General features: G+C 48.0%; 6 pseudogenes; all 6 read left to right on the top strand.

Annotated features, from left to right (window-relative positions):
- The first annotated feature begins 1,819 nt into the window (after positions 1-1,819).
- On the top strand, positions 1,820-1,938 carry LOC143928478 (5S ribosomal RNA; annotated as a pseudogene).
- Positions 1,939-2,860: 922 nt separating this feature from the next.
- Positions 2,861-2,979, top strand: LOC143928835 (5S ribosomal RNA; annotated as a pseudogene).
- A 378-nt stretch (positions 2,980-3,357) lies between these two features.
- Positions 3,358-3,476, top strand: LOC143928499 (5S ribosomal RNA; annotated as a pseudogene).
- A 1,167-nt stretch (positions 3,477-4,643) lies between these two features.
- LOC143928904 (5S ribosomal RNA) lies at positions 4,644-4,762 on the top strand (annotated as a pseudogene).
- A 321-nt stretch (positions 4,763-5,083) lies between these two features.
- Positions 5,084-5,202, top strand: LOC143928939 (5S ribosomal RNA; annotated as a pseudogene).
- A 100-nt stretch (positions 5,203-5,302) lies between these two features.
- LOC143929063 (5S ribosomal RNA) lies at positions 5,303-5,421 on the top strand (annotated as a pseudogene).
- Positions 5,422-10,722: the final 5,301 nt, after the last annotated feature.

Raw genomic sequence — 10,722 nt, 5'->3', positions numbered from 1 at the left:
ATGTGGTAAGGGCAATCAGTATCTATCTTCAGGCAACTGCACAGATAAGGAAAACTGATTGCTTATTTATTTTGCCGGAAGGCCCTAGGAAGGGTCAGGTGGCATCAAAATCCACTCTCTCATGGTGGATTAGACAGATTATTTCTCAGGCCTATAGTGTTAAAGGGAAGATCCCTCCTTTTCAAGTGAAAGCGCACTCAACTAGGGCTGTAAGTGCTTCTTGGGCAGTGCATCACCAGGCCTCCCTGGCTCAGATCTGTAAGGCTGCAACTTGGTCATCAGTCCACATATTCACCAGATTCTATCAGGTGGATGTCAGAGGGCAAGAGGATATCGCCTTTGGGCGCAGTGTACTGCAGGCTGCAGTTTAGGTCCTCCGGTCCTTGGCGGTCTATATATTATGATCTGTGTCTCCCTCCCCTCAATCTGAGCATTGCTTTGGGACATCCCACTATGTAATGAAGCTCCTGTGTCCCCTGATGTATGATCAAGAAAATAGGATTTTTATACACAGCTTACCTGTAAAATCCTTTTCTTGAGAGTACATCACGGGACACAGGGCTCCCACCCCTCTTGGGTTTTACGTGGTTTCCTATTGCTTTGCTACAAAACTGAGGTGCCTCCCATATGGGAGGGGTAATATAGGGGAGGAATTCTCCTTAATTGGGGGTTAACCAGTGTCCAATCACCAGAGGTGCCTATATAATTGGTTTTCTTGGTAGCCATATCCACGGCTAGAAGAGTGTCAGAACTAGCAGCTCTCTCCAGTAAAGAACCGTATCTAATTATTCATAAGGACCTGGTGGTAATGCGTCCCAACAGGTCCTTTCTGCCTAAGGTGGTTTCAGGATTCCATTTGAATCAAGATGTAAGCCTACCATCCTTTTTTCTGGACCCACAGTCTGCAGAAGAAGAATCTTTGCACACTTTGGATGTGGTAAGGGCAATCAGTATCTATCTTCAGGCAACTGCACAGATAAGGAAAACTGATTGCTTATTTATTTTGCCGGAAGGCCCTAGGAAGGGTCAGGTGGCATCAAAATCCACTCTCTCATGGTGGATTAGACAGATTATTTCTCAGGCCTATAGTGTTAAAGGGAAGATCCCTCCTTTTCAAGTGAAAGCGCACTCAACTAGGGCTGTAAGTGCTTCTTGGGCAGTGCATCACCAGGCCTCCCTGGCTCAGATCGGTAAGGCTGCAACTTGGTCATCAGTCCACATATTCACCAGATTCTATCAGGTGGATGTCAGAGGGCAAGAGGATATCGCCTTTGGGCGCAGTGTACTGCAGGCTGCAGTTTAGGTCCTCCGGTCCTTGGCGGTCTATATATTATGATCTGTGTCTCCCTCCCCTCAATCTGAGCATTGCTTTGGGACATCCCACTATGTAATGAAGCTCCTGTGTCCCCTGATGTATGATCAAGAAAATAGGATTTTTATACACAGCTTACCTGTAAAATCCTTTTCTTGAGAGTACATCACGGGACACAGGGCTCCCACCCCTCTTGGGTTTTACGTGGTTTCCTATTGCTTTGCTACAAAACTGAGGTGCCTCCCATATGGGAGGGGTTATATAGGGGAGGAATTCTCCTTAATTGGGGGTTAACCAGTGTCCAATCACCAGAGGTGCCTATATAACCCACTATGTAATGAAGCTCCTGTGTCCCGTGATGTACTCTCAAGAAAAGGATTTTACAGGTAAGCTGTATATAAAAATTCTATTTTTTATGTTGTTGGCGTTGACCTGTTTTTTTTTCACTTGTTTCCCAAGATGACCATCTTGGCGTTTGTCAAGAGGGTGAGAGTGCCCAAAGAAAGTGCCTACGGCCAAATCACCCTGAAAGTGCCCGATCTTGTCTGATCTCGGAGGTTAAGCATTGTCGGGCCTGATTAGTAACTGGATGGGAGACCGACTGGGAATACCAGGTGCCGTAGGCTTCTTTTTATGCTGTTGGCGTTGACATTTTTTTTTTTCCGCTTGTTTCCCAAGGTGACCATCTTGGCATTTGTCAAGAGGGCTGAGAGAGCCCGAAGAAATCTCCTACGGCCACATCACCCTGAAAGCGCCCGATCTCATCTGATCTCGGAGGCTAAGCAGGGTCCGGTCTGGATAGTACCTAATTACAGGTGCCGTAGGAATCTTTTTATATTGTTGGCTTTGACCTGTTTTTTTTTCGCTTGTTTCCCAAGGTGACCATTTTAGCATCTGTCAAGAGTTTTGAGTATGTCCCGAAGCATTCGCCTAAGGCCACATCACCCTGAAAGCGCCCGATCTCAGAGGCTAAGCAGGGTCAGGGTCAGGGTCAGATGGGAGACCGCCAGGGTCTATGTTGTTGGCGTTGACCTGTTTTTTTTTCACTTTTTTCCCAAGATGACCATCTTGGCATTTGTCAAGAGGGTTGAGAGTGTCTGAATAGAACACCTATGGCCACATCACCCTGAAAGCGCACAATCTCATCTGATCTCAGAGGCCTAGCAGTGTACGGCCTGGTTAATACCTGTATGGGAGACCATCTGTGAATACCAGGTGCCGTAGGCTTCTTTTTATGTTGTTGGTGTTGACCTGTTTATTTTCGCTTGTTTCCCAAGGTGACCATCTTGGCTTTTAAAAAGAGGGTCGAGAGTGCCTAAAGAGATCACCTACGGCCCCATCACCTTGAAAACACCCGATCTTGTCTGATCTTGGAGGCTAAGCCGTGTTGGGCCTGGTTAATACCAGGATAGGAGAACGTCTGGGAATAACAGGTGCCGTATGCTTCTTTTTCTGTTATTGACCTTGACCTGTTTTTTTTTTTTCACTTGTTTCCCAAGGTGACCATCTTGGCATTTGTCAAGAGGGTTGAGAGTGCCCGAAGAGATCACCTACGGCCCCATCACCCTGAAAGCGTCCAATCTCGTCTGATCTCGGAGGCTAAACAGTGTCAGGCCTGGTTAGTACCTGGATGGGAGACCGCCTGGGAATACCAGGTGCCATAGGCTTCTTTTTATGTTGTTGGCTTTGACCTGTTTTTTTCGCTTGTTTCTGAAGGCGACCATCTTGGCGTTTGTCAAGAGGGTTGGGCGTGTCTTGAAGAGAATGCTTACGGCCACATCACCCTGAAAGCACCCAATCTCGTCTGATTTCAGAGGCTAAGCAGTGTCAGGCCTGGTTAGTACCTGGATGGGAGACTGCCTGGGAAGACCAGGTGCCATAGAAGGATCTGGCCTGGTTAGTGTCTTGATTGGGAGATCGCCTGGGAATACCGGATGCCGTAGACTTCTTTTTATGTTGTTGGCTTTGACCTGTTTTTTTTAGCTTTTTTCCCAAGGTGAGCATCTTGGCCTTTGTCAAGAGGCTTCAGAGTGCCCAAAGAGAGTGCCTACGGCCAAATCACCCTGAGAGAGCCCAATCTCATCTGATCTTGGAGGCTAAGCAGCGATGGGCCTGGTTAGTACCTGGACGGGAGACAGCCTGGGAATACCAGGTGCCGTAGGCTTCTCATTATGTTGTCGGCGTTGACCTGTGTTTTTTCCCTTTTTTCCCAAGGTGACCATCTTGCCATTTGTCAAGAGGGTTGAGAGTGCGCAAAGAAATTGCCTACGGCCACAACACCCTTAAAGCACCCAATCTCGTCTGGTCTCAGAGGCTAAGCAGGGTTGGGCCTGGTTTGTACCTGGATGGGAGACCGCCTGGGTTTTCCAGATGCCGCAGGCTTCTTTTTATGTTGTTGGTGTTGACCTGTTTTTTTCGCTTGTTTCCCAAAGTGATCATCTTGGCATTTGTCAAGAGGGTAGAGAGTGCTTAAAGAGATCGCTTACAGCAGCATCACCCTGAAAGCACCCTATCTCTTCTGATCTCGGAGGCTAAGAAGGGTTGGGCCTAGTTAGTACTTGAATGGGAGATGGCCTTGGAATACCAGGTGCCGTATTCTTCTTTTCATGTTGTTGGCGTTGACCTGTTTTTTTTCGCTTGTTTCCCAGGGTGACTATCTTGGCATTTTTCAAGAGGGATGAGAGTGCCCAAAGAGATTGCCTATGGGCCCATCACCCTGAAAGCACCCAATCTCCTCTGATCTCAGAGGCTAGAAAGGGTCGTGCCTTGTTAATACCTGGATGGGAGACCGCCTGGGAATACTAGGTGCTGTAGGCTTCTTTTTATGTTGTTGGCGTTGACTTGATTTTTTGTTTGCTTCCCAAGGTGACCATCTTGGCGTTTGTCAAGAGGGTTGAGCGTGCCTGAAAAAAATCTACTATGGCTGCATCACCCTGAAGGAGCCCAATCTCATTTGATCTCAGAGGCTAAGCAGGGTTGGGACCTGGTTAGTACCTGGATGGGAGACCGCCTGGGATTTCTCAATGCCATAGGCTTTTTTTTTAAGTTGTTGCTTGATTCCCAAGGTGACCATCTTGGCGTTTGTCAAGAGGGTTGAAATTGCCTGAAGGGATTGCCTACGGGCACATAACCCTGAAAGCACCCGATCTCATTTGATGTTGGAGGCTAAGAAGAGTCAGGCCTTGTTAGTACGCGGATGGGAGACCGCCTGGGAATACCAGGTGTCGTAGGCTTCTTTTTATATTGTTGGCGTTGACCTGTTTTTTTAGCTTGTTTCCCAAGGTCACCATCTTGGTGTTTGTCAAGAGGGTTGAGAGTGCCTGAAGAGATTGCCTATGGCCACATCACTCTGAAAGCACCCAATCTTGTCTGATCTTGGAGGCTAAGAATAGTCAGGCCTGGTTAGTACCTGGATGGGAGACCACCTGGGAATACCAGTTATTGTAGGCTTCTATTTATGTTGTTGGCGTTGATTCGTTTGTTTTTTTCCGCTTGTTTCCCAAGGTGACCATCTTGGCATTTGTCAAGAGGGTTGAGAGTGCCCAAAGAGATCGCTTACAGCAGCATCACCCTGAAAAAGCCCTAGCTCTTCTTATCTCTGAGGCTAAGAAGGGTTGGGCCTAGTTAGTACCTGTATGGGAGATGGCGTTGGAATACCAGGTGCCGTATTCTTCTTTTTATGTTGTTGACATTGACCTGTCTTTTTTCGCTTGTATCTCAAGGTGACTATCTTGGCATTTGTCAAGAGGGTTGAGAGTGCCCAAAGAGATTGCATATGGGCACATAACCCTGAAAGCGCCCGATCTCCTCTGATCTCAGAGGCTAAACAGGGTTGGGCCTTGCTAGTACCTGGATTGGAGACAACCTGGGAATACTAGGTGCTGTAGGCTTCTTTTTATGTTGTTGGCGTTGACTTGTTTTTGTTTTGTTTGTTTACCAAGGTGACCATCTTGGTGTTTGTCAAGAGGGTTGAGAGTGCCTGAAGAGCTTGCCTATGGCCACATAACCCTGAAAGCACCAGATCTCGTCTGATCTCAGAGACTAAACAGGGTCGGGCCTTGTTAATACCTGGATGAGAGACCACCTGGGAATACTAGGTGCTGTAGACTTCTTTTTATGTTGTTGGTGTTGACTTGTTTTTTTTTTGTTTCTTTCCCAAGGTGACCATCTTGGCGTTTGTCAAGAGAGTTGAGAGTGCCTGAAGTTATTGGCTACGGCCACATCCCCCTGAATCTGTTCCATCTCGTCTGATCTTGGAGGCTAAGCAGGGTCGGGCCTGGTTAATGCCTGGATGGCAGACCGCCTGGGAATACCAGGTGTCGTAGGCTTCTTTTTTTTTTCAAATATAATTTTTTCTCCAAACAGGGGAAGACGGTCCCCCGAGTACATAATGCAACAGAGAAATACAGAGCAAAAAGCAGCTGAACAATACTTGATACAGGTATATTCGCAACTGTGAGTCTGCCTTCCATCAATCATAATGATTCAAGGCACGGATAAAGTACTGTACCAAGATCCAGGGTCACACAAACCCCAGGTCCCTCCGGCATAATCCATCCAGAGGGGGGGGGTGGGGCCGTCATTCCCAATTTTCCACTTTTTCCAAAAGAGAGAGTGGGTGGAGGGGGTGAGAGATAGGGGAGGAAGGCAGAAAAGAGAAGGGGTGAAAGATCAGGAAAGGAGAAGAGGGGACGAGACACAATGGCAGCCACTGTCCAAGGGGCCAGTCAAGGAAAGCTCAGAGCATTAAGGTGATAGCAGGCGACATCCTTCCAGCGAGAATATAAAGGTATTCCAGATGTCCCAGGTTTGTTTAAAAAATTCTTGTTTACCTTGTGATGTGAGGATCAAGTCCTCCATTTTTTTTAATGTCCTCTATTTTCCTAAGCCAGTGAGTAATGAAAGGGGGGGGACATTTTTTCCAATAGAGAGGGATGCAGGATTTCGCCACATTTATCACATGCCGTAAAATTTATTTTTTTGTACTTCTTAATGGGAATCTGTCAATGGTGCAAGAGAAAGAATGCAGCCTCTTCCGGGATGGAGAAGTCTGTGAATTTTTGTGTTATGCATCGGATCTCTGTCCAGAAGTCCACCAAGCTGGGGCAGGACCAAAAAATGTGGATCAACGTGCCCTCTTCTTCTCCACACCTCCAGCATATGTTCGAGGAAGAGGGGAATTATTTATGCAGCTTTGATGGTGTCAAATACCACCTGGTGAGAAGTTTAAAATTTGTCTCCTGTATCTTCGTGCACAGCGAGGTTTTGAGAGCCAAAGTGATAATGCGTTGTCTCTATGCTGGGGAAAACGAGCAATTAAGGTCCTTTTCCCAGTTGGACAGGCAGGTTAAGTGTGGGTGATCTGTTTGAGAGAGAATGTGGACCAAAGGGCCTTCGCTCCTGCATAGAGCCTCAAACTCCGTCTGAGGGCGTGCGAAAGTTTGAGTATTGGGGATGGAATGGAAAAAATGATGTTGTTGCGCCGCTCTCCAAAAAGGCATTTGGAAAAGCCCTGTCGGATCTGTTAGGGTTGAGAAAGAAGGTCATTTTCCATCAATGACGAATTTAGACGCATGGTCTAGGTTGGAATTTCTAAGTGGGTCCCCGGTTCCAAGTTCGGATGGCCACGTATAGGGAATAGGGGGGAAGTCAAAGACGTGAGTGTGTTTTGGGTAGCGATCAGGTGACTGACTTTCAATGAAGCCCCTATAGTGGGATATGACGTCAATTCTGTGGGTAAATCCTTATAGCACCACATGGTGCTTCTTAGCGGAATTTGGGAGTGAGATTGTCCTAGTAGCACCCAGAGCTTAGAAAGTTTGTTTCCATTCCAGTCCAATACACGCCCCAGATGGGAGGCCAGGTAGTAGCATCGCAAGTCAGGGAGAACCAACCCTCCCTGTTGTTTAGACAATGTCAGCTGTGACCACTTAAGTCTGGGATTTTTGTGGGCCCAGTTAAATTGAGTGAGCAGGGATTGAGCTTGCTTAAAAAACGGGACTGGAATCTGGATCGGGAGAGCTTGGAAAAGATAGGTAAATTTAGGGAGTATGTTCATTTTAATGAGATTGCATCTCCTGAACCAGGAATGGAGGCCAGAATGCCACCCGTGAAGCAAACTGCGGATCTTAGTGACAAGGGGTGGGGGGAAGTTCAACATAAACGTATGCGCGTTGTCCTGTGGAATGTAAGTACCTAAGTACTTAAGGGCTGTATGGGTCCATTTAAATCGAAAATTGGACTACAAGTCTAGTAACGTTTGCGGGCGGACTTCGACCCCCATGGCCTCTGATTTCAAGAAGTATCCTGTATATCTGGAATTCCCGAAGGAGATTTGGCAAGGAAACTCTGGGATTCGTCAATGAGAACAGCATGTCATCTACGTAGGCAGATGTCAATAGTACCGATTTGGAGTCGCGTTATGTCTGAGTTTTGTCGAATTGTGGAGAGAAAGGGTTCCAATGACAGTGCGAATAACTGGGGCGACAGGGGGCAACCCTGTCTGGTCCCATTCCCGATGTCAAGGGGAGATGAGAGCACCCCATTCGCTTTGAGTTGAGCTGAAGGGCGTGAGTATATCTTACTTATCCATGCCAACATCCGTTCACTCAGACCTATATGGCGAAGGACCGAGAACATGAATGTCCATTTGACCCGATCAAAAGCCTTCTCGGCATCAGTACTTACGAAAAGACAAGGGGTCCCAGATGACTTTGCTTTATGGACCAGGGTAAGCACCTTAATGGTGTTGTCCCTATCTTCCCTGGTGGGAATAAAACCTAACTGGTCAATATGTATAAGGGACTGCAAGTGCTGTGCCAATCACGTGGCGAGGATTTTAGAGAATCGTTTTAGGACCGAATTTAGGAGGGAAATGGGTCTGTAGCTCCCACATAGGCCCGGGTCTTTGCCCTCCTTAGGTATCAACGAGATGTGGGCTCTAAGGGTATGCTCAGGAAAATCCCCATTCAAGCTCAGAGTATTCAATAAATTCACCAAGCGCGGGCCGAGAAAAGGGAGGAAGGTCTTATAGTATTGTGCGGTATATCCGTCAGGGCCGGGAGCCTTACCCACCTTCGGAGGTCCCACGGCCATCTGGACTTCTTCCAGTGTGATCGGGTTGGTAGACCAGAACCGGTTACATATCTGTCTATATTGTCCTGTCCGGACCCTGAATCGGGCAGGTTGTAGAGATCAGAGTAGCATTTTTCAAAGACTTTGGCTATTTGGGTTGGGGTAGAGCCCCTCTGGCCATTCTCATCTATCAACTGTTGTATGTAAGAGGCAGATTTCCACTCCTTTTACTGACCTGGCAAAGATTTTTCCGCATTTGTCCCCTGATTCCTACATCAGTTTACGACAAAACTGGAGTACTGCTTTCGCTTTATAATGGAGTAGGTCAGTAATCTGGGTACGGAGTGTCCCCAATTCAATCTCTAAGGTCCGTGAGGGGGCATGTTTATGTTTCGCTTCCACAGAGGCAAGTTCACAAAACAGATTAGCAATTTGTTCCTTCCGTGTTCGTTTGATGCGTGCCCCGTGCCTGATAAGTACCCTGCGGAGTACTGACTTGTGAGCCTCCCAAATTATCCCCGGGTCGCAGTCCTGCGTTTAGTTTTCTTGGAAATAAAGGTCCAATTCCCTGGTCACATCTGCTAAAACTTCCGGTATCTGGAGGAGGCTCTCATTAAGGTGCCAGAATAGAGACCTAGGTGAGGGGTTCCTAGGGAGAGTGTAGGTAAGGGCTACAGGAGCGTGGTCGGACCAAGTAATATGGCCGATGGAGGAAGAGCTCACCAAGTGCAGTTGGTCATGTGGAATCAAGAAGAAGTCTATCCTCAAGTATGATTTGTGAGGGGAAGAGCAAAAAGAGTAGTCCCTTTCCCCGGAGTGTTGCAGACACCAGACATCAACTAATTGGTCATTCAGTAAACACTTAGTAATCCGCTTTCTAGAGGAAATGAGGAGCGAGGAGCAAGAGGCAGAAGTGTCAACCGATGGCGAAAGGGGACATTAAAGTCCCCACCTAATATCAACTGGCCCTCCCGAAAGTCACATCATCTGTGCAGGGTAGTTCTGAGGAATGTGTCTTGGTGATCATTGGGAGTGTACACAGTGGCAAATGTAAAAAGGAGTTCTCCAATGTGGCCCCTAAGAAAAAGATATCGGCCCCAGGGTCCACCAGAGAATCCTGGAGAACCGAGGGGAGCCTGCTAGAGATCAGAATGGAGATTCCCTTGGTCTTAGAGGAGGGGTTAGTAGAGTGGTAGACCTTAGCGAAGGATCTTGACCGTAGAAAGGGGAGGCTAGTATTTTTAAAATGTGTTTCTTGTATAAAGGCCACATCAGTACAGGAAGTCTTCAGTTCTCACAGGAGGATCCACCGTTTTTCAGAGGAGTTCAGTCCCTTAACGTTTAGAGAGGTGACCTTGACTGAGTCTGCCATCGCTCCTCGGGGAGGGGAAGGGGGACGTCCGAGAAAAGCAAAGAAAGTTGAACCAAGGTAGGTATTGGGTAGGTAATGGATGGAGGGAACTAAGGGGGAAAAAGGAAGGGCAAATGGAAGGAAAGGTAAGGGGAAAAAGAGGCCGGGCACCTCAACCCCAGGGGGAGAGGGAAATTAAGGGTTGTCCGCACTCAACAGTACAGGAATTGTATACTAAAACAGCACAATTATGCTATAGCGTTTACCAGATGTACACTGGGTTTAAAGCGCCGTCCTACTTGGGTTGGTGGGTAGACAGGTCGGAGAGGGAGCCCCCGGATCCCAGTCTCCCCAGTCCCGGCAGTGGTAAATGTCACGTCTGATACCGGTATGCAAATAAAAGACAATCAGTAACATCATAGAACCAAAAAACAATAGTATAATTAAAACAGAGGTAGAGCATAGAACTGTCAGCACTGAGGGGTCTCCTCAGCTCGTCCTAAATGTAGGCATGCATGAGGGAGCCCGTCACAACAGAAAAGGCATCACAGAATGGGATCCACCACCCCCCGTCCCATACCCCAAAAGTACATGCAGCCCCCGAACAAATGTATTTCTCTCTTTGGCAGATTGTCCTCTTCTTACCCCCTCTCCTCCATCCACGCCCCGGGGGAAAAGGGGGAGGGAAGGGGGGAAAAGAGGGGGGTAAGGGGGGAAAGGGGGAGTGAAAGGGGGGAGGGAAGGGGGGAGGGAAGGGAAGGAGGTAAGGGAGGGAAGGGGGGAGGGAAGGAGGGGCAGCAAAGGAGAGGGGACAAACATGCGGAAAGGTCAAGTCCTTTAGCGTGCTCACACCAGCAACCACCCGGACCCCATAAGTTTCAACTCCTCCCCTCCATGGTCACCACATGAAGATGAAAGAGGAGCAGCCCTGGTCGGTGCATGGAGAATCCGGCAGGCAAGGGGCTGGGGCCACCATCCCTCCATC

The sequence above is a fragment of the Lithobates pipiens genome, unplaced genomic scaffold (genome assembly GCF_037356315.1).
Source record: "Lithobates pipiens isolate NorthernLeopardFrog02 unplaced genomic scaffold, aLitPip1_a1.2 Scaffold_23, whole genome shotgun sequence".
NCBI classification, from domain to species: Eukaryota; Metazoa; Chordata; class Amphibia; order Anura; family Ranidae; genus Lithobates; species Lithobates pipiens.
This window is presented reverse-complemented; position numbering and strand designations above follow the sequence as displayed.